This window comes from Hypanus sabinus, chromosome 22 (genome assembly GCF_030144855.1).
Source record: "Hypanus sabinus isolate sHypSab1 chromosome 22, sHypSab1.hap1, whole genome shotgun sequence".
NCBI lineage: Eukaryota > Metazoa > Chordata > Chondrichthyes > Myliobatiformes > Dasyatidae > Hypanus > Hypanus sabinus.
In genome coordinates this window covers 62,243,539-62,268,692 of record NC_082727.1, presented here as the reverse complement: position 1 = coordinate 62,268,692, position 25,154 = coordinate 62,243,539, and the positions used below count along the sequence as shown (strand labels likewise).

Sequence of the window (25,154 nt, the reverse complement as noted above, 5' to 3'; positions counted from 1 at the left end):
CGGTTTAGTATCAACACCAAAAATGTAACCCTCAGCTTGGGAAGTAGTTTTAGGTACTTGCATCAATCCATGAATGACAATGATGTATTGCAAATTTAACAATGTGTGTATTCTAATATTCTGCTCCATTCAATAGAAACATAAATTAGGTAGAAATAAAACATCATATCTGTTACAATTCCAAGCTTTCCATTAATTAAAACATCACTTTAGTCTCTACTCGCTGGATGAGATATCAAATTCCACCATGTTAAACATAATTAATTTGTTCTGAGATATTGATGCAATATGAAAGTTACTGTTATTTGTTCTGCATTTACTACAAAATTAACATATTTTACCATTTGAATTTTAATTTTTTTACAAGTAACTGCCACTGACTTCAAAGCCAAACGTTGTGGTGCCACCAACATCGCGGCCTCTCTCCCAGATGAGCTCAATCACTTTTATGTTAGATTCAATGTCGCTACCCTGAGGAAAGCTACCGCTACAACTTGCAACCTGGTCATCTCTGAGGCTGAGGTACGCAGGTGTTTCCAACGAGTGGACAGTCACAAGGCTGCAGGACCAGCTGGCATCCAAGGGCGAGTATTTAGGATGTGCGCAGCACAACTGGCAGGTGTGTTTACAGACATTGTTAATCTCTCCCTCTCCCAGTGTAGAGTGCCCTCCTGCCTCAAATTATCCACCATTGTCCCTGTACCAAAAAAGACCAAGGTAACATGCCTGAATGACTGGCATCCTGTCACACTCAACGCAATAATAAGCAAATGCTTTGAGAGGCTGGTCAAGGACTACATCTGTAGCTTGCTACCACCCAAAAAGGACACGCTACAATTCACCTACCGACACAAGCGACTGATAATAGCCACTGCTCTACATACCGTCCTTACACTTCTGGAGGAGAAGGATGCTTATGTGAGAAAGCTGTTCTTGGACTACATTTATGCATTCAACACCATTGTTCCATCCAGGCTTGACAAGAAGCTCACAGACCTCGGCCTTGACCCTGCCTTGTGCAGCCGGATCCTGAACTTCTTGTCAGATAACCAACAGGTTGCAAGAGTGGCTTCCCTCACCTCCACGCCTCTGACTCTCAATACAGGAGCCCCTCAGTACTGTGTACTGAGTCCTCTCCTTTACTCGTTGTACACCTATGACTGTATCGCCACCCACAGCTCTAATCTGCTAATTAAATTTGCCGATGACACTACATTGATTGGCCTTATCTCAAACAATAACAAGGTGCCTTACAGGGAAGAAGTCATCTCTCTGACACAGTGGTGTCAAAACAACAACTTCTCCCTCAATGTCGCAAAAAACAAAGGAGCTGGTTGTGGATTACAGGAGGAATGGGCTAACCCCTATTAACATCAATGGATCTGGGGTTGAGAGGGTAAACAGCTTCGAGTTCCTTGGCATCCACATCACCGAGGACGTCACGTGGTCTGTACCCACCAGCTGTGTGGTGAAAAAGGCACAACAGCGCCTCTTTCACCTCAGACGACTGAGGAAGTTTGGTATGGGCACCCAAATCCTAAGAGCTTTCTACAGGGGCACATTTGAGAGCATCCTGACTGGCTGCATTACTGCCTGGTATGGGAACTGTACTTCCCTTAATCACAGGACTCTGCAGAGAGTGGTGCGGACAGCTCAGCGCATCTGTAGTTGTGAACTTCCCATGATCCAGGACATTTACAAGGACAGGTGTGTAAAAAGGGCCCGTAGGATCATTAGGGTCCCAAGTCACCCAACCACAATCTACTCCAGCTGCTACCATCCAGGAAGCGGTACCACAGCATAAAAGCCAGAACCAACAGGCTCTGGGACAGTTTCTTCTACCAGGCCACCAGATTGTTGAACTCATGCTGACTTGAGTGTTATCTATATTAAATTGACTGTTCTATTTATTATAAATTACTATGATTGCACATTGCACATTTAGACAGAGATGTAACGCAAAGATTTTTACTCCTCATGTATGTGAAGGATGTAAAAAAATTCAAATCAATACATTAATGTCTAATAAGATTACTTACATTGTTTGCAATTCTGTTTTAATTTATAACAACATCCAGATAGAAATGTAGAATGTGGTGTAATTCAAGACAAATATCTTACATTTAAAAAGACACAGCTTACAAACCTATGCTCTAGACATTGTTTTGGTTATTAATTGCAATTTGTTTGCAAGTAGTTACTAAGCGGATAACTGATTGTACTAGTTATCAGGCACATATTTTTTATACAATGATCATCATCAAGAACAATCTTAACATTTAAGAATATGTCTGGAATACATGCGACATCATTAAATAATTTACTCTGCAATTAGCATAGTTGTAAATCTCCAAGAACTTTAAAGATTTGTTATTCTACCGTAACCACTGGACATTGAAAATTACCAATGATTAACCAGAGGGAGGAGGCCATAGAACCTTTTACACGTTGAAATGAATACAAGTCAATTTGCAAATGAATGTACTTCTGCTTCACTCAATAGAAACATGACTTAGGTAAAGAGATAAAACGTCAAGTTTGCTGCACTTCTAAGTTTTCTAATAATAAAGACATCACTTTAGACTCTACCCAATGGATGAGATATCAAATTTCACCAAATTAAATGTAAATTAATTTGTTCTGAAATATTGATGCAACATAAAAGTTATCATTATTTGTTTGCATTTACTGCAAAATTAACAATTTTACTGTTTGAATTTCAATTTTTTGCAAGCAACATTAATGCCTAATGAGTAACTACTTGCAACCGATTCTGCAATAGGTAAAGCTCCAAAATAAACATTCACTCCATATAAGAGAAATTAACACACACTGAGTTTACACACAAAAAATGCTGGAGGAAATCAGCAAGTTGGGTAGAATTGATGGAGGGAAATGAACAGTTGATGTTCCAGAACAAGACCGTTCATCAGGATGGGGAAGTTAGAGGGCAGAAGCCAGAATAAAAATGTGGGAGGAGGGGGCGAAGCACAAGCTGTCAGGTGAGTCCAGGTGAAGGTAAAAGTAGGTGGGTGAAGGAGGGGATGAAAGGGAATGGTGTGAGAAGTTAGGAGGTGATAGGTGGAAGAGGATAAAAGAAGAGGACAGTAGATCGTGGAATAAAAGGAAGGAGGTGGGGAACAACTGGGAAGAGCTCACAGAACCTCTTGCATCTCTGTATGTGCTGTGTTTATTTTCTTTTATCAACTGCCTCCGTATCAAGTTGTTACTATTATTAGTTTCCAATGGTTGTGCATAAAGGAAGGTAACCAATACTCTTTTCTGTAAATTATGACTCGCAACCTCACTAACCATTTGTTACTTCATACTGTCCAGGGCACTGAACACTTCTTCTCAATAAGACTATTTACATGTACGTAAATCCTCTAGCAGCACAAGGAAGATCTTTTACTTGCAATATGATAACCAAATCTTCACAAAGAGGAAACAGAGTTAATTAAGGTTTTGCTGAATACCTGCATATGCATCAGATTGATCTAAGGTTGACAATCTCATTTCTCCCTCTCATTTTGTCCACCAGTCTATCTCTGTTTCAGCTGTTAATACCACTCCAGTGGTGCTCGCTTAAGGTGTGACTCTCCAACGAGCACTTAGCAAATCTCATCCTTAATATTTAATTTAACAGCTTCCGGTATTAACAATCCCAGATTTTTTTTTCTCAGTTTGATAACAGACACATAGGAATGGACCATCAATGGTTTTGGAAGTGTACGTATTGCAGAACTCTATCAATGTATTTTGGTGTCTGGAAAAGGAAGCCCCAGCAATGCACAGACAGAGGGGCTTTTATTTACAAATACACTTCAACAATTGTTTCCAATTTTATTTTCAATTTGCACTCTAAATTGAGCATATCAAAGGCTGTAAAGTTACTTAGATTTATTTGATTAAAATGGTAGACTACAATTCAAATCAGAATCAGGTTTATTATCACCGGCATATGACATGAAATTTGTTAACTTAGCAGCAGCAGTTCAATGCAATACATAATCAAGCAGAGAGAAAATAATAATAAATAAACAAGTAGATCAATTATGTATATTGAATAGATTAAATATGTGCAGAAACAGGAATACTTTATACTAAAAGTAAGGTAGTTTAGGAATCATATAGCAGAGAGGAAGAAGCTGTTCCTGAGTCGCTGAGTGTGAGCCTTCAGGCTTCTGTACCTCCTACCTGATGGTAACAGTGAGAAAGGGGCATGCCCTGGGTGCTGAAGGTCCTTAGTAATGGATGCTGCCTTTCTGAAATACAGCTCCCAAAAGATTTCCTGGGTACTTTGTAGGCTAGTATCCAAGATGGAGCTGACTAGATTTACAGAGCACATTCTTTCGGTCCTGTGCAGTAGCCTCTCCATACCAGACAGTGATGCAGCCTGTCAGAATGCTCTCTACGGTGCAACTATAGAAATTTTTGAGTGTATTTGTTGACATGCCAAATCTTTTCAAACTCCTAACAAAGTATAGCTGCTGTCTTGTCTTCTTTATAAATATGTTATGTTGGGACCAGGTTAGATCCTCACAGATCTTGACACCCAGGAACTTGAAACTACTCACTCTCTCCACTTCTGATCTCTCTATGAGGATTGTTATGTGTTCGCTCGTCATACCCTTCCTGAAGTCCACAATCAGCTCTTTTGCCTTACTGAGGTTGAGTGCCAGGTTGTTGCTATGGCACCGCTCCACTAGTTGGCATATCTCACTCCTGTACGCCCTCTCATCACCACCTGAGATTCTACCAACAACGGTTGTATTGTCAGCAAATTTATCAATGGTATTTGAGCTAAGCCTAGCCACACAGTCATGTGTATATAGAGAGTAGAGCAGTGGGCTAAGCACACACCCCTGAGGTGTGCCAGTGTTGATCATCAGTGAGGAGGATATGCATCATCAATCTGCACAGATTGTGGTCTTCCGGTTAGGAGGTCGAGGATCCAATTGCATAAGGCGGTACAGAGGCCCAGGTTCTGCAACTTTTCAATCAGGATTGTGGGAATGAACGCATTAAATGCTGAGCTATAGTCAATGAACAGCATCCTGGCATAGGTGTTTGTGTTTTCCAGTTGGTCTAAAGCCATGTGGAGAGCCATTAAGATTGCGTCTATGGTTGACTTATCATGGCTATAGGCAGATTGCAATGGGTCCAGGCCCTTGCTGAGCCAGGAGTTCAGACTAGTCATGACCAACCTGTCAAATCATTTCATCACTGTCGATGTGAGTGCTACTGAGTGATAATCATTAAGGCAGCCCACATTATTCTTCTTAGGCACTGGTATAATTGTTGCCTTTTTGAAGCAAGAGTGAACTTCCGCCCGTTGCAGTGAGAGGTTGATAATGTCCTTGAATACTCCCACTAGTTGGTTGGCACAGATTTTCAGAGCCTTACCAAGTAGTCCATCAGGACCTTCTGCCTTGCAAGGGTACATTCTCTTTAAAGAGATCATAGAGTCATCGGGTGCAGCAGGGATCTTCACAGCTGTAGTTGTGTTCTCCCTTTCAAAGCCGGCATAGAAGGCACTGAGTTCATCTGGTAGTGAAGCATCACTGCCATTCATGCTATTGGGTTTCACTTTGTAGAAAGTAATGTTTTGCAGACCCTGCCGGAGATGCCGTGCATCCAATGTCACCTCCAACCTCATTCGAAATTGTCTCTTCACCCTTGAAATAGCCCTCCGTAAATCATACCTGATTTTCTGGTACAGGTCTGGATTGCCAGACTTGAATGCCACAGATCTAGCCTTCAGCAGATGACAAACCTTCTGGTTCATCCACGGCTTTTGGTTTGGGAATGTACAGTAAGACTCTGTAGGCACACACTCACCCACACAGGTTTTAATAAGGTTAGTAACAAGTGCAGCATACTCATCCAGGTTCAAAGATGAATCCCTGAATACAGTCCAGTCCACCAATTCAAAGCAGTCCTGTAGGCACTCCTGTGCTTCCCTTGTCCGTACTGCAGTCTTCTGTCTCTGCCTACACTCAGGGCGTATAAGTACAGCAAGGTGATCAGACTTCCCAAAGTGAGGGCGTGGAATAGCATTCCATGGTAGGCATTCTTGATGCTGGTGTAACAGTGGTCTAGTGTGTTGTTTCCTCTGATAGTGCAAGTGATCTGTTGATGGTAATTGCTTGGCGATTTTTTCAGACTGGCCTAGTTAAAATTTCCCAAAACGATGGTAAGGGTGAAAGAGTGTTCTGTTTCGTGAATGTTGATCCAATTGCTCAGATCATCTAAAGCCTGCTTGACAGTGGCCTGAGGTGGACTGTAAACTGCTACCAGAATGACCCCAGAGAACTCCCGTGGTAGGCAAAAAGGACGGCACTTTACTGCTCGATATTCCAGGTCTGGTGAGCAGAATTGGGACAGCACTGATATATTTGTGCACCAAGAAGAGTTCATCACGAGGCGTACTCCTCCACCTCTGTTTTTGAGAGACTCTATAGATTAGTGGTCACCAACACTTTTAAGCCCAAGATCCCCTACCTCGGCCTTAGTGACAGGCAAGATTGACTCCAGATCGATTAGTTACACATGTGCACACTGGGCAGAAAAGACCGGAAGTAAAATCCTGCAAACCAGAAGTGGAAATAATGTATAAGCACCAGTGGTACCCACCCTTTTTACACCGCGGGCAGGTTTAATATTGACAATATTCTTGCGGACCGGCCGGGAGGAGGGGTGTTAAACACGACGGGAATACAGCAATACTCGAAGCAGGTTCCTTATGTCCAGTCTTTTCTGCAATTTAGTTTTCATGGCTCTTGGCATTTAGTTTCTGTCCCATGCTGCTCACGTTTTTTCTGCTGACAAAACTCAATGGGTTTGTCTTTAAGCGCAGGGTGCTCGGAGTCAGGGTACCGAAGCCATTTTGAGGGCTTCGTTGCCTCATTAGACAGCCTCCGGGCCCGAACTCCAGCTTCCCGCCCGCCCGCCGCCAGACGCCTTGGTCAGGTGCAGCTGGTCATGGGTGGGGTGAGAAGACAAGGTAGGGGCCTGAGGTCCCCGTACTGGGGCCACAGCGGTCGCAGTCCGGAGGAGAGCGACAGGGAGCGCGCCCGTCCCCCTTGGAGGATCTATCAGCTGAGAAAAGTTTGTTTCAGCAGATCGCAACGAGGTAGCTACTCTGCTACTTACGAAACCCTCAGCCCATCTGTGAGTATTTTAGCACCGGGTTCCCCATGAACATTCAGTGTGCTAAAAGGTTCAGATGCGGCGCCCATCTGTCCGTGCTCCAAACCAGTAGCATCAGCACTACTCGCCAGCTGCGCTCCGGGCTAGTAACATCGGATCTTCCCACCAGCCGCGCTCCGGGCCAGTAGTATCGGCGGTTCTCTCCGGTCACACTCCGGGCCAGTAGCATTGGGTCATCCCACCGGTCACACTCCAGGCCAGTAGTATCGGCGGTTCTCTCCGGTCACACTCCGGGTCAGTAGTATCGGTGGTTCTCACCGGTCACACTCCAGGCCAGTAGTATCGGTGGTTCTCACCGGTCACACTCCGGGTCAGTATTATCGGTGGTTCTCACCGATCACACTCCGGGTCAGTAGTATCGGTGGTTCTCACCGATCACACTCCGGGTCAGTAGTATCGGTGGTTCTCACCGGTCACACTCCAGGCCAGTAGTATCAGTGGTTCTCTCCGGTCACACTCCAGGCCAGTAGTATCGGTGGTTCTCACCGGTCACACTCCAGGCCAGTAGTATCGGTGGTTCTCTCCGGTCACACTCCAGGCCAGTAGTATCGGTGGTTCTCACCGGTCACACTCCAGGCCAGTAGTATCGGTGGTTCTCACTGGTCACACTCCAGGCCAGTAGTATCGGTGGTTCTCTCCGGTCACACTCCAGGCCAGTAGTATCGGTGGTTCTCGCCGGTCGCACGAGGCAAACTCTGGCACAAGGGTGTCACTGCATTTAGGCGACTGATGACCTCGCGTGCGTTGAAGTTGAACAGTGGGCTGACAGGGAATGAGGAAAGGTGCAGCTGACTCAAATTGTTTCCTTGCGGCCCGGTGGTTAGGGACCACTGAATTACACTGTGTAGTGTGGGGGAGCTATGCACATGCGCACTGGGCAGAAAGAACGGAACGAAAACCCCACAACCCGGTAACAATCTGTCAACAGTATATGTGTATTTCTTTTTCTTTTTTTTTGGGATCTACTGGGAAAGTCTCAAAGATTGACCAGTCGATCGCAATCGACGGGTTGGCAACCACTACTGTAGATCTATCCTGGCAGTGTATAGTAAACCTGTCGATCTGGATTGCTGTATCCGGTCCAGAAGTGGTTAACCAGGATTCAGTGAAACAAACGATACATGTGGTTCTAATGTCCCTCTGATTCAGCACCCTAGCTCTGAGGTCACTGATTTTATTCACCAGAGACTGCACTTTCACCAGCAAGATAATCGGTGTAGGGAGTTATTGTTTTACAGCTACCCCACAACATGATGAAATTCAAAAAAATCTGCAAGAAATAGAAACCTGAAATAAAAATTAAAATGTCAACAAAAATTCAAGTCAGGCAGTGTGTTTAAAAAGGACGCAGTTAATGCTTAATGTCTAACAACCTTCATCAGAACTAAGAAAGTCACTTTTCAGAAAAAAATGAGACGCAAAGCAAATGAAATATCTGTAAAACAATGTGACCAAGTGAGTTAAACACCATAAGACATAGAAACAGAATTAAGCCACTCAGCCCACTGAGTCAGTTCCAAAATTCTATCATGGCTGATTTATTGTCCTTCAAAATCCAATTCTTCTGCCATCTCCCCATAATCTTTGATGGCCTTACTAACCAAGAACCTATCAACCTCTGGCCCAAAACTGGTCATTCAATATGGAATCTAGGAGGCTGGAATCTGTTCTGATGGAAGATCAAGTGCACTTCTTCAAACTAGCATTAGGTCTCGTTGTAACAATGTAGAAGGTCAGAATGGACTGGGATGGGGAATTAATTGGCAGGGAACTCTGGGTCATTGCTCAGCTGGAAGAGCGCTGCTGATGTTGAGTGTCTGGTATCCCCAGAATTCAGGAACTGATGAATTCTCTGCCACAGGAAATAGTTGAGGCCGGTTCATTGGCTATATTTAAGAGGAAGTTAGATATGGCCCTTGTGGCTAAAGGGATCGGGGGTATGGAGAGAAAGCAGGTACAGGGTTCGGAGTTGGATGATCAGCCATGATCATATTGAATGGCGGTGCAGGTTCGAAGGGCCGAATGGACTACTCCTGCACCTATTTTCTATGTTTCTATGTTTAATAATATGTGATACACTGCTTGAACAAATGCATCTCTTTTACTTTCATCAAAGTCAGCACAGCTACCAAAAACTAGAAAACCTCAACCAATAATTACTTAATTTTAGATTAACCTTTGAGTTGTTTTTTGTATGCTGCAATTTGAAGACCATTAATAATTAGTTTAACTTGGTGACATGGTTGAGTAGCAGTTAGTGCAAAGCTCAGGGCATTGGAGTTCTGTTTCAGTATCCTCTGTACATCCTCCCTGTGGATTGCACGGGTTTTCTCTGCCTGCTCCAGTTTCCGACCACAGTCCAAAGGTTAGCTAGTCATTCTAAATTGTCCTGTGGTTAGGATGGGGTTAAATTGGGGGTTGTCAGGAGGTGCGGAGAAGCATGGCTTGAAGGGCCAGAAAAGCCAATTCCATACTGCATCAAAGTTCAAAGTAAATTTCTTATCAAAGTGTGTATATATACAGACAAACATAGTAAAGCTACAGCACAACACAGGCCCTTTGGCCCACTATGCTGTACAGAACATGCACTTACTTTAGAAATTACCTCGTGTTACCCATAGCCCTCTATTTTTCTAAGCTCCATGTACATGTTTAAGAGTCTCTTAAAGGACACTGGGTCAGTCAGTCTTCGCTCAAACTGAGCATGATAATGAACTTACTCTATCAGCTCAAGACGCCATTTTCTTAAAAACAAAGGACACCAAGGTCTTCAGAGATGAAGCAAATAATTGGGTCGCCCCACTACCTTTCAGAGAACCACGCCAGTGCTTGCCAAACAACAAAGAGCAAGCAGTCAAGCGGTTCACGCCCTTGCAAAAAACCCTGAAAAGGAAACCCGAGATGCAGCAACACATCCGATTGACCCACGAGGTACTGTGCACCCTAATGGCAGAGGTCACAGCCATTATAAATGCACGACCACTCCTACCCGTGTTTTCTGACCCGGAAAACCCCTTCATACTCTTGCCATCAATGCTCCTTACGCAGAAGGCAGGAGCCCCCCCTCCACCAGGGGACTTCTCTGATAAGGATTTGTACACAAAGCAATGGAGACAGGTCCAGGCTCTGGCAAATTGGTTCTGGTCTCGTTGGAGACAGGAATATCTACCTTTGTTGCAACACAGACAGAAGTGGACAGAACCCTGCAGGAATCTTCAAGTTGGAGATTTAGTCTTGCTCAGGGACAAGCAAATCACCCACAACTGCTGGCCAATGGCCAGAATAACTGCTACATTCCCTAGTAGGGATGGACATGTCAGGAAGGTTGAGTTGAAAACTACTGACCAAGGTGATGTGAAAATTTACCAAAGGCCAGTTACAGAAGTCATTCTACTTCTACCTAACGACTGCTTTAGAGACTAAAGTTTTGTATTATGTTCATTGTGACCTTACGAAGGTCAGGCGGGGAGTGTGTTGCCTTTATGGCATTTATTTAGTTTATAATATTTTCGCTTAGTAATTCATTTGTTAGCATTTTTCTAGTTAAAGTTAGGATTGTTTAAAGTAAATTCGTTGTCTGTGATATATCACGGCATGCAATGATGTCACATCCGGTTTCGCCGCGTCCTGTGGGAAAATACCGGTTTGGAGAAATGGGAAGGTGGGGGCTCACATGTGCAGGATCAGCGCAAGAAAAGTTGTCTTCTACGCATTAGAAACATAGTGGAGCAACGCCGTAAGTTCATGAGATAATCGATATGTTGAATTAAAATGTTAACGCCGATTCTGTTAAAAGTAATGGCGGTTGATAAGGTTTATGTTTTCGTTGGTTAAAGAGTTGCGGATTGTTTGTGTTGAAGTGTATTTAAAGCAGTCAATGGCGTAAGTAGATTCTGACTGTATGCTGCACTTTAATGTAATGTAGTTGTAGTTTGACTTTTGCAAGTATTTATGATGTACATGTGATATCAAGAAGGAAACAAATACTGTACAAAATCTTGTATTGTTTTATTAGCAGTTTTCACCATACGTTAATGTGGAAGAGAGAACAGTAAACGGTTAATCTTACTGTGATCCTGTCTTCATTAACAATGGTTTACCTCGGTGTTTAGTTCAGCGTTATCTTACACGCCGAGCGAGAACACTAGAGACACTATCGTATCTGCCTCCACTACCGTCATTGGCAGTCCATTCCACACACTCACCACTCTCTGAATAAAAAACTTACCCCTGATAACTCCTCTGTACCTACTTCCAAGCACTTTATAACTGTGCCCTCTCGGGTTTTATATATATAAAAGAGTATATTTGTCACATATACAACCCTGAGATATATTTTCTTGTGGGCATACTCAATAAATCTATTAAATAATAACCATAATAAAATCAAAGAAAGAGTGGCCAACTTCAGCATTCACCCAGAGTGCAGAAAACAACAAACTTTGCAAATACAAAAAGAAATCAAAAAAAATTAATAAAGATGAAATATATATTAAGAACTTGAGATAAAGTCCTTGAAAGTGATCTTTGTCCCTAAATGAACTTGCAAACTATAGTCTTGCCTTTTTTATGGCGGGATTTTGGAACAGTGGCTTCTTTCTTACTGAGCAGCCTTACAGGTTATGTCGATATAGGACTTGTTTTACTGTGGATATAGATACTTGTCTACCTGTTTCCTCCAGCATCTTCACAAGGTCCTTTGTTGTTGTCCTGGGATTGATTTGCACTTTTCGCACCAAAATACATTCATCTCCAGGAGACAGAATGCGTTTCCTTCCTGAGTGGTATGACGGCTGCATGCTCCCATGGTGTTTATACTTGTGTACTATTGTTTGTACAGATGAACGTGGTACCTTCAGGTGTTTAGAAATTGCTTCCAAAGATGAGCCAGACTTGACATCATTTTCTGACCTCAATCCGATAGAAAATTTGTGGGCAGAACTGAAAAAGCGTGTGCGCGCTAGGAGGCCTGCAAACCTGACTCAGTTACTCCAGTTCAGTCTGGAGGAATGGAACAAAATTCCAGCAACTTACTGTGAGAAGCTTAAGGAAAGCTATCTAAAAAGTTTGACCCACGTTGAACAGTTTACAGGCAATGCTACCAAATACTAACGAAGTGTATGTAAACTTCTGATCCACTGGTAAAGTGATGAAAGAAATAAAATCATTCTCTCCACTATTATTCTGAGATTTCACATTCTTAAAGTAAAGTAGTGATCCTAACTGACCCAAGACAGGGAATATTTTCTCGGATTAAATGTCAGGAATTGTGAAAATTGAGTTTAAATTTATTTAGGTAAGGAGTCTGTCAACTTCTGATTTCAACTGTATATGACAACCTGCCCGATGGCTTTCAACCACTGCTCATTCTGTGAAGGTCAAGATTCTCAGCTTCCTGGCAGCTGGATTATACCCTCTCTCCTTCCTTCCCATTTCTGCCCTTCTGTGCCGCATATTGCAGAATAAGTGAGATCACTCACACACTGGATTTATAGAGGAAAGCTATTATTTCTAAACTAACGAATCTTAGTGAAGTTAAGCTGAAATCTCAGACACTGAGATTAACCTACAAGCACTCCTCTATTAATTACAGAAATGTCTGCATGAATGAAAGCAATTGCCCCATCAAATCTGTGCTGGTTCCATGCCAGAGCAATCCTACTCATCCCATTCCTCTATTGTCACACCCAGCCATGAATTACTTCGTATTAAAGTACTAATCATATTTCCTTTTGAATGTCAGGATTGGTTCTATTAATGAGATCAGGAGTGTATGGGACATCCAGTGAGGTGTACCACCTCTGTGGAAAAGGCTTGTCATGTTCCCGGGCAGCTTACTCACCTTTGAATTTGAATTTGAGTTGACAGCTTCTAGCTCATTAATTCTTAAAATAATTCAGCATCCTCAACTTACATCTGATGGGCAAACAGCAAAGTAACCAATGCTAAATATTGTGTCACTCTGTCAAGAAGTATTTTTATTCACCTGTGATCTAGATTATTTTAGTTATGGTCTTCCTTTATTACTGTATAACAAATAAAGAGATCATGGAATGGTAAAATTAATTCTTCCAATGAATCACACTTGTCCTTTCTTTGGCAGCAAAATGTAACGTTATAACAACAGATACAAATATTATCATTGAAAAAGCATTAAGTATGAAATTGCTGACCCATATTAAATCCAGACAACAATTTTGTTACTGACTACATGTGCAGTGGTGCGGACTTAGTCAAAGTACATAAAGTATTGTCATCTCAATTATAAAAGGCATTCAATTTAATCACGTCTATTTCAGAAGTAAGTAAGTAACTTGCTATTCTGAAATCTAATAAAAACAACATTAAATGCGACTTACTGAGCAAAAATATACAACTCAGCACTATTTAATAAAGATCATTTTACCAACAAGATTTATCAAGGAAGCAAATTTGAACATGGAATCGATCAAAGTTGTTGCTGCAGAAAGAAATGTACCTTTGTCTTTTATGTCTAAATGTGCACCTAGAGGCAGGAAATGCTCCGTCCAATTTCCAACAAAACCATTTATTTTCCCAACTTCAAATGCCAGTATCTAATTGCATTGCCCCTGCTGAAAATTCCATACCAGCAATTGGGAACAAATATACATAAGTTGAAGTGAATTAGTGAAGCCATGTGAATTTGGCTGTCGAGGTTCCTCCTTCCTTCAAACAAGAGCTGAAAATTATTCCCATTTGGTCTCCAATATGTTCAAAATTTTAGACATAAAACAATAAGACATACGTAGCATAATTAGGCCATCAGGCCCATTGAGTCTGCTCTACCATTCCATAGTGGCTGATTTATTATCTCTCTTGAACCCATTTACCTGCCTACTCACCATAATCTTTGATGCCCTCAATAATCAAGAACCTATCCATCACCATTGTAAGTATACTCAAAGGACTCGACCTTCACAGCAGTTTGTGGAAATGAATTCCACACATTCACTATGCTCTGGGTAAAGAAATTCCTCATTTCTGCTCTGAATGAGCATTCCTCTGCTCTGAGACTGTGCCTTCTGTCCTAAACTCTCCCACTACAGGAGATACTAATTTCCATTGATGCTGCCTGATCTGCTGAGTATTCAAAAGGCTTCAATAAAATCCTCTTCAATCTTCAAAACTCCAGTGAGTACAGGTCAACAACCATCAGATAGCCTTCATGTGTTAACTCTTCCATTCCCGGAATCATTCTCATCAACTTGCTCTGGATGTTCTCCAATCCCAGCATGTCTTTTCTGAGATAAGGGGCCCAGAACTGCTAACAATACCCTAAGTGCTGTCTGACCAATTGCCTTCAGTACAACATCCCTGCTTTTGTATTATGGTGCCCTTGAAATGAATGATAACATTACATTTGCCTTCCTTTACCACCAAATAGCTTATGTCTGTATTCCTTGGAGCAAAGTATATGACCAATCACTTCCTGGCACTATATTCCCTCGCAGACTCCCTACTTACCTCAACACTACCTGCCCCTCTACCTACCTTTGTATTGTCCACAAACTTAGCTATGAAGCCATCAATTCCACCGTCCAAATCAGTGACATACAAGGTGAAAAGAAGCGGTCCCAACAGTGATCCCTGTAGAACACCACTGGTCACCAGCTAGCCAACCAGAAGAAGCTCCCTTTATTCCCACTCTTTGCCTCCTGCCAATCAGCCTCTGCCTTATCCATACAACCATCTATCCTGTAATATCTTGGGCTCTTACCTTGTTAAGCAGCCTTATGTATGGCACCTTGTCAAAGGTCTTCTGAAAGTCCAAGTAAACAACATCCACTGACCCTTTCTACATCCTTTCTGGTATTCCAATAGATTCGTCAAGCAAGATTTCCCCTTAAGGAAACCATGCTGACTTTGGCCTATTTTACCATGTGCCTCCAAGTACCCCAAAACCTCATCCTTAATAATGAACTTCAATATCTTCCTAACCACTGTACAGGCGAACTGACAGATAATTTATTTACTTCTGCCTCTATCTTTTCTTGAAAACTGGAATGGCGTTTGGAATTTTGCAGTTCCCCAGAACCATTCCAGAACCTCGTGATTCTTGGAAGGTCAATTCTAATGGTTCCACAATCTCTTCAGCTACTTCTTGCAGAACCCTGGGGTGTTGCCCATCTAGTCCAGGTGAATTATCGACCCTTAGACATTTCAGCTTCCCAAGCACCTTCTGCTTTGTAATAGTAACTATACTCACTTCTGCCTTCTACCACCCTTGAATTTCTGGCATACTTCTAGTGTCTTCCACTGTGAAGACTGATGCAAAACACTTGCTCTGTTCCTCCGCTATCCCCCCACCCCATTACTACCTCTCCAGCATCATTTTCCAGTAGTTTGCTATCCAATCTCACCCCTCTTTAACTATTTATATATCTAAAAAAACTTTTGATGTCCTTTTTTATATTATTGTCAAGCTTACTTTTAGTTACTCTCTTTAAAAGCTTCCCAATCTTCGAAGTTCCCACTAGTTTTTGCTCGATTGTATGCTCTCTCATTTGCTTTTATGCTGCCTTTTGAAGTCCCTTGTCAGTCATGGTTGTGTCATCTTCCCTTTAGAATGTATCTATCTTGCACATTCTGAATTTCCCCCAGAAACTCCAGCAACTTCTGTTTTGCCTTCATCCCTGTTATTGTCCCTTTCCAATCAACTTTGGGTTTAGTTGCAACTTTTTATGCTTTTGACTGCAACATTGAAGGTGTATGGCTCTTTGGGATCTATAAATAGTCTCTTAAAATACAACAACAAACAATCACACAATAAAACATTTTTAACCTGGAAGTTTACCAATATTTTAATGAATGAATTAACTCAAGTTGCACTAACTAGAACTACAATAGCACTTTGAATGCCACAGTGAGGAGGTGGAAGCATATCATGCAATGGTAATTTTGTGCAATTAAATCACATTCTTTTCAATGAGACACAGATTTAAAGAAGCTTGCAGGTTTCGTATTAAGGATGACCCAGGTGTTAAATACCAAATTCTTCAAAGGTATTATTCTGCAATGGTTCATTGCCTAGATTACATTGCTTAAACCATTATATATAGCTTGAAGCATATACAAAATAATTCTGTTGAAATGTGTAACTGAAATTTGTTAGCACAGCACTGCAATATTCGGAAGCACACTGTGCACTGCTTTGGATATGAAGGTAACCCTGATAGAGTCATAAAAGAACAGCACAGAAACAGGCCCTTCAGTCCATCTAGTCCATGCAAAACTATTTAAACTATCTACGACTATCGACCTTCACCAGCATGGCCCTCCACACCCCTACCATTTACGTACCTATCCAAATTTATCTCAAATGTTGAAATCTAGCTTGCATCCAGCACCTGTGCTGGCAGCTCATTCCGCACTCTCTCGACCCTCGAGAGAAGAAGTTCCCCCTCATGTTTCCTTTAAACTTTTCACCTTTCACCCTTAATGCCATCTGATTGTAATCCCACCTATCCTCAATGTGAAAAAGCCTACTTGCATTTACACTATCTACACCTTTTATAATTTTGTATACCTCTATCAAATCTCCTCTCAATCTTCTATGTTCTGAGGAATATAGTCCTAACTTATTCAATCTTTCCTTACAACTCAGGTCCTCCAGATCCGGCAACATCCTTGTGAATTTCCTCAGCACTCTTTCAACTATGCTTACATCTTTTCTGTAAATAGGTGAACAAAACTCCACACAATACTCCAAATTAGGCCTCATAAATGTCTTATACGACTTCAACATAACAACCCATCTCCTGTACTCAAGTGTATTGATTTATAAAGGCCAATGTGCCAAAAGCTTTCTTTATGATCCTATCCACCTGTGGCACCACTTAAAATGAATTATGAACCTGATTTCCAGATGCCTTTGCCCTACCACACCCCTCAGTGTCCTACCGTTCACTGTGTAAGACCTACCCTGGATGGTCCTATCAAAGTGCAAAATCTCTCACTTGCCTGCATCAAATTCCATTTGCCATTTTTCAGCCCATTTTTTCAACTGATGCAGATCACTCTGTAAGTTACGATAGCCTTCCTCACTGTCCACTCTACCCTCAATCTTGGTATCGTACGCAAATTTGCTGATCCAGTTAACCACATCATCATCAAGAGCATTGATAGTGATGACAAACAACATAAGACCCAGCACCAATCCTTACGGCACACCACTAGTCACAGGCCTCCAGTCAAAGAAGCAACCACCTACTACCACTGTCTGGCTTCTCCCACAAAACCAATGTCTAATCTGATTTACTACTTCATCTTGACTGCCAAGAGACTGAACCTTCTTGAACAACCTCCTATGCAGTACCTTGTCAAATGCCTTGCTAAAGTCTATGTAGACAACATCCCTGCGTTCATCCACTTTTCTGGTAACTTCCTTGAAAAACTCTGTAAAGTTGGTTAGACATGACCTACCACGCATGAAGACATGCTGACTATCCTTAATCAGTCCACGTCTATCCAAATACTTATATATCTGCTCCCTCAGAATACCTTCCAATAACTTTCCCACAGCTGATGTCAAACTCATTGGCCTAAAATTTCCTGCTTTCTGCTTAGAGCTTTTTTTTTGAACAGCACAACAACATTGGCTATCCTCCAATTCTCTGGAACCTTCCTTGTTGCGAAGGATTATTTAAATATCTCTGTTAGGGCCCTGGATACTTCTGTACCTGACTCCTGTAGGGTCCAAGGGAACAACTTGTCAGGCCCTGAGAATCTATCCACCTTGATTTGACTCAGGATGGCAAATACCCCTCCTCTGTAATCTATACAGGATCCATGAAGTTGATACCAATGAGGAGTTCCTTAAGTTGCCCTCCTCCTCAGCAATCACTTCTTTAAAGTGCTGACAACAATTATGATGTACAATTATTAATTGTAAATCAACATGCAGAAAAAAATGTATTTGCTTCCTTTAAGTGACCCGACAGGCAGCATTCAAGTCACTAAAATAGCAATATCCAGTGAAAAGAAGTTGTTTCTGGCTTAAGAGCAACTTTCATCACAGTATGTCGCCCTGGTACTTCCCACTCAGTCCCCTCTCCCTCTCCTTTAATTCCAACCATGATTCCCTTTTCCTTGCCCCCTTTCCACTCTCAGTCCAAGATATAAACCCACATCAGAATCAACTTTCTTATCACTCACGTGTCATTAAATTTGATTTTTTTTGACAGCAGTATAAGGTAGTACATACTATTGCTAGAGTACTGTGAAAAAAGTCTTAGTACTGTAAGTCAGCAATAAATATGGAGAATATGAGGTGAACAGTCATTGAAAGCTACTCTTATTGTCTATATTAAATATAGCAATGAAGAGAAAAGCAAACATCAAAGGTCACATACTCTTAATTCTAACCCTCTCGATTATTCAATTTTGCCACTTCATCATTTCTATTTGCATGACTTTGGATTGTACTACCACCATTCTGCCCCTTTGTTGCTGTATTTAGAAACATAGAAAACCTACAGCACAATACAGGCCCTTTGGTCCACAAAGTTGTGCCAAACATGTCCCTACCTTAGAAATTACTGGGCTTACCCACACCCTCTATTTTTCTAAGCTCCATATACCTATCCAAAAGTCTCTTAAAAGACCCTGTCGTATCCGCCTCCACCACCGTTGCCGGCAGCCCATTCCACGCACCCACCACTTTCTGAGTAAAAAACCTACCCCTGACATTTCTTCTGTACCTGCTCCCCAGCACTTTAAACCTGTGCCCTCTTGTGGCAACCAGTTCAGCCCTGGGAAAAAACCTCTGACTATCCACACGATCAATGCCTCTCATCATCTTATACACCTCTATTAGATCACCCCTCATCCTCCGTCGCTCCAAGGAGAAAAGGCAGAGTTCACTCAACCTGTTCTCATAAGGCATGCTCCCCAATTCAGGCAACATCCTTGTAAATCTCCTCTGCACTCTTCCTATGGCTTCCACATCCTTCCTGTAGTGAGGTGACCAGAACTGAGCACAATACCCCAAGTGGGTCTGACCAGGATCCAATATAGCTGCAACATTACCTCTCAGCTCCTTAACTCAATCCCACGACTGATAAAGGCCAATACACCAGACGCCTTCTTAACCACAGAGTCAACCTGTGCAGCTGCTTTGAGCGTCCTATGGACTCGGACCCCAAGATCCCTCTGATCCTCCACATTGCCAAGTTCCTTGTTGCCTTTATTGTTACAATATATAATATTTATTCTGTAAGCATCACAAGATGGAGGAATTTCCTTGCCCCCTGGTGTATATGACAATAAACTAATCTCATCTAATGCTCATTGCCTGAAAAGAACACACAAAGAGAAAAGAAGGAATGACCAATAATTTAAACATCACAATTTACATAACCAGAAATTTCCAGTGAACCCTTCACATAAATAACTATTTTTAAAAAATGTAATCACTAACAGCTTTCACACAACTGAGAGGTTTTGCAACTCCGATACAATAAAGAAGAACTTGATTCATTTTCTGAATGACTGAATGCAGGGGTAACTTTGGCAAGGAAACTGAGGGAACTGCTTTTAACACTGGTTTGACAGACAACAAAACCGATGGCAGAACGCACTGTAAGATATTAGGTATCAGTGACTCAATTGTTTAGGGCAGCAGTTACTGCTGTTGCATGGGAATTCTTGCTGCGGATTACAGCTCTGCTATGAGCTAGTAGAATTTACGGTCTTGGGACTCTCTTCCACCAAGGACAAATATAGAACATCAGCCACAGTGTGGTCTCAAAGTCAGTTAGCTTACTCATTTGGAATTATATGGCCAGTCTGTCATCACTGCTGAGTCTAAACCCATATATGAAGACTAAGGTCACATGAAGACCTTCAGCGGACCTAAAACCAGCAGAATTGAAAATAATCAGGCATAGTTAACTTCTATTTTAGATTTTTAAACTATTCTTTGAAGACATAACTGCTCTAGGTATTACTGAAAACTTCCTATCCTAGAGTCTACAAATATTACAAGAGAAATAGGGTGCAAGTAAACACCATCCTTTACTTTCAAAAATGCATCCCAAACTAGACCAGCTTAGAGTTGCTGTAAAGGAAAAGTGTCCTAACAATGTTAATTGACATCCAATTTTTAGAAAGGTTCTTATCACATTTGTGGTAGATTTTCTTGAAGATCTGTATTTATTAAACACGCAGAAGACTAGTAAACTCCTCTTGGGCTTCCAGCCCGGAATCGATATCCATTATAACTGATGTTTCAATGACAAACTCCGATATCTTCATCAGGGATGATGTCCGGCATCTTCTTCTTCTTGTTTTACGGCGGTTGGCACCCAGCTTAACGGTGCATTACTGACTGCCACTTTCTGCTCCGGAGTGGATCAGACGATAGACTTACATTCTAAAGTGTGTGTGTGTCTCTCTCTCTCTCTCTCTCTCTCTCCTCTCTCTCTCACACACACACACACACACACACACACACACAAGGGTATTTATACCCTCGTAGTCCATCCCTTCTGATTGGTTGGTCCTCATCCAATCAGATTTCCAAACTCGCATCTTGTTAACAATCAAATTCCAGATCTTACTTAAAGCGAGACCTTAATTTTTGTTAAAGTTCTTTTCTTCTAGTTTTATTTCAATGGCTTCCTTTACCAGGGAGCCCCAAAAGCCATTGGCACAGCACAGTAGAATAAAATGCTGTTGAAATCAATCCTATGGCCATTGCAAACGCAATGTTCTGCTACAGCCAATTTCTCCAGGTAACCCAAATGGATACACCTCCTGTGCTCCTTGATGCTATTTTCCATCGTGCGTCCCATCTGGCTGATATATGCTGATCAGCATTTGCAGGGAATCCTGTAAACACCAACCATCCAGAGTGCCAGGTCCTTGACCCCCATAAGCTGTGATTTGAGCTTCTTTATGGGTTTATGGATGATATTAAACCTGGTATTTCTTCAGAATCCTGATGATCTTTCCAGACCCAGACACTGTGGAATTATAGTGAAGACAGATAGTAGTAATGGGTTCCTCATTGTTGTTAGGTCCCCTGGTTTTTCTGCCAGCTATTTTAAGGGCCGGATTGATTTCTTTCACCCTGCAGCCATTCTGTACGAACATCGTGCATCTTATTTCCTCAGGGAGACTCTCCAGATCTGAAGTAGTTTTCGCACAGTTAATCAAAGCAGAAAGAACTGCTCTATGTTGGGAGAAGTGATGGTGGCTGTTATTGTTGAGGTACAAGTCCCTGTGAGTGGGTTTCTGATAGTGGCTATATCCAAGGCTACAGTCTGGTTTCCATTGTAATAGAATGTCCAGGAACATGAGGCAACCATTTTTCTCCACTTCCATAGTAAATTGAATGTTTGGATGTATGCTGTTCAGATCGTTGTGGAACTGTTGGAGTGCCTGGAGTCCATGAGGCCACACTACAAAGGAGTCATCAACGTATCTGTAGAATCATTTGGAGTGTAAGCGGGATGAACTCCGAGCCCTCTCCTCAAAGTTCTCCATGGAGAAATTAGCAATAACTGGTGACAAGGGCGCTCCCATGGCTACTCTGTCCATTTATTCATAGTGGTTCCTCTTACAGAGGAAGTACATCGATATAAGAGTATGATCAAAAAAGGCAATGGTATCCTCAGATCTGAACCGCAGGAAGACCAAGCTGTCATTAATGGGAGCTCCCATGAACAGTAACTGCGCATTATGCCCTCTGGGTTCAGCTGGATGTTGGTTATCATTTTAATGAGATGATTCAAATTCTTCATGTGATGCTCACCAGCATGGTCATTAAATGCTTAGCAAAGTAGTAAGTCAGAGAATCTATCCCACTGACAATAGGCCTGAGAGTGCAACCCTCCTTGTGTATCTTAGGGAACCCTAAGTCTTGATGGTGCCAGCCCCTGAGGCAGGCATATTTAAGATACTCCTGGCACAGAAGTATTTTGAATACGTCTGCTGGCATCCAAGTTTTTTCAGTAAAGTGGAGGTCATCCTGACAGTCAAATCTCTGGGAACTCTGTAGGCAGGGTCATCCAGAATCTGTTGGATTTTTCCTGTGGCATTCCTCTGACAACATCAGGACCACTGCATTTCCTTTGTCTACTGGTAAAATCATGATGACTGGCCTTCAGCGTAGTGCCTGGAGAATAATGTTTGGTTTTGGTAAAATGGCTCTTTTGAAGGTCATGCAGACCTCTATCCTTACCTCCTCTGTGGTATCCAGTAGAACACCCTGGAAGAGATTTCACTGCTAATGTAATGGTTTTTCTGTAGGAGCAGTGTGTTTGGGTTATGGTTAGAGATAAGGGGTACTTTGGAATGTAAGCTGGGTCCTTTGTTCAGCAGGAGATGGAGAGGGCAGACCCTGGAGAGAACCGGTCACAGGATTTGACCGAGTGGGGGACTGTGATTCAATGGAGCACGAGTCCACAGTCAACTGCGGATTGGTGAATATGCCTTTTGGAAGAGCTGAGCTCCAACTTGTGCACATTTGACTGTTTAATTATAAAGAGCCATTTTTTGTTCTTTCTTTTTTTTTACTTACCCTTTAGTTAAGATACATAAATATAATTCTTTTAATCGTATGCAGTGTGCTGGCTATTATTTCTTGGCACTGAATTTGTAACAGGGAAGTAAATTACACAGTATCCACACAAACTGAGCTTTGGGGTGGGAGAACCCTCTCAATCTCACAGGTTTGGCAGGACTGGAGTGTGTATTCCCTAGAAACTACACACAAACATACATACCTATCTCTACCCAGAGCTAGGTTCTAATATGAATAGTAACTCAGACATGGCATCTATCAGAAACTCACTCACACGGACGATAATACACAATGTTCCTAACAGAATGGCTACTAGGTAAAAGGAATTAAACAGGTTCTTAAAAGAGCCGATGGAAAAACCAGGAAACCTAACAACGATCATATATATTTATATAACACACAATCATTTAGTGTCCATAATCATCAGATAATGCACCATTCGATTCTGTGGCAAGCAGTGTCACACTGTCAGGGTTCTCACTAATAAGACAATCATGCCAGTGGAATATTGCCTCTTAGAAGTTTGATAAAACTCCTTGCCTTTGACTTCTGTGTTTCTGAAGTTGTAGAAGAATTCATTTCTGACAACGTTTGGCACAACTAACTGCAGAGCAGCATTTTTTCTATTACTGAAGAATCCATCAACTAGACAACATGTAAGAAATCCCAGTGTTAAATGACTAAATGTTAAAAAAGCAGACTGATTTATTTAAATAAATCTAGATTGAAGGAATTAAACAATAATAATATTGCATTTATTTGTCTGTTCAATTCTAAATAAGACTGACTAAATCATTGCATTATCTTGACCAACATACCACCAGAAAAAGACTGAGGTATCTGTTGTCCATACACAATCAAAGTGTGACATGCATCAGAAATCCACTGAAGCCAAATCTTTGGACTTATAGGTAAAATAAACATCCCAAATTGCTAGATTCTTCAAATTCAGCTACTTAAGTAATAATTTCTGGTCAGTAATTATAGCTCAGAATATGTTTTGTTACCCAAAATTAACACTGGCATGTATTTCTATCATCAAGAATACATGTGATAGTGTAATGTTCTCAATTTCATAGAATTACTTTGAAATGAGTCAAAATGATGGCGGCAGACCTTCACCTCAAGGTTCCTTGTGGCAAGTGCATGATAAGGGAATAAATGTTTAAATACCTACACACTGGGAGTTCTTTTCCTCATCCTTCTGTTAATAACTACTGAGAAGAATCAGTATGTTCCCGAGGAACAAGTTAAATATTGTTACAATACAGTACAGTCAGAAACAAGCTCTTCAGCCCACAATTCCAAATTAAACTCATCCCATCTGCCTAAACATGATCCGTATTTCTCTATTCCCTTCATATTCATGTTCGGTGACGTCAGGGAACCACTGGCTACTGATGGACTTACACTATCTCTGAGATATATATTTACACAAACAAGAACACTCATGTGATCTAGACTAACCAGAAACAAAGGTGGTAGCATAGAAAAAAAGCCACAAAACATGTGGAAGGTTTTACATCAATCAATGGGTCAAAAAAAGATGAGCAACAGTTATGTATTTATATTGTTCTGAGGCAAATACTTAAGAATTGTAGGTGCAAATCGGTGTCATTATTAGTGGGCAGACTTTTAATGGATTCCCACAGCAGTCTTTTCTCTGATACTTTAAATAAAGTGTTAGACTGAGTAAATTAAATGTTAAATTTATGGGAAAGAAACTGAAAAATGTAAATTAGTGTACGTGTTAATAATTCAGCAACAATTCCACAGCTACAGACATCACACGAGAGGCTTCTATAATTAATTAACGCTATTTATCAATAAAATACTTAAGTGTGAAATAGTCTTATTAACAACAGTGAAATTCCAAGCAACTAAAGTGACTGAGCAGTAACTGGAGACAGCCATAATGAATGTACTGGAACCAAGTTTTAAACTCAAGTCAACCTCCTTGGTCAAAGTAGACATTCCCTAAAGTAGTGAATTAAACCTTTTTAACTCCCATACCAACTACAAACATTCCAAGGTCATGCAAACTAGTTGAATGAAGTTTCCTCTACATTCTTCCATCAGTACAAGTTAACACCAATATAAAATATGCACTGACAAGATGGTCCAATTCACTGGATTTCATAATCATTTTAAGGAAAGTAGTTATTCAGCTAAAGATTTGACAGTTTCATAAACATGTTATTGACAGTGGGTTTTAATTGTAAAAACTTCAAATCAAATTAAAATTCTGTCTATTACATAAAGATTTAATTCACTTTGGATTAATAATCAGAGCTAGCACAAAAACATGAAGCAGTGCTTAAATACCAGATACCTATGTCAGAACAAAGCCTTGTGTCTAGCTCTATTTTATCCACAATATTAAGTTTCATTCTTC

At 41.4% G+C, this 25,154-nt stretch overlaps 1 protein-coding gene across 1 annotated transcript in view; it reads right to left on the bottom strand.

Annotated features, from left to right (window-relative positions):
* atrnl1b (attractin-like 1b) overlaps positions 1–25,154 on the bottom strand; it is a 1,024,737-nt gene that overhangs the window by 505,672 nt on the left and 493,911 nt on the right. The window lies entirely within an intron of this gene.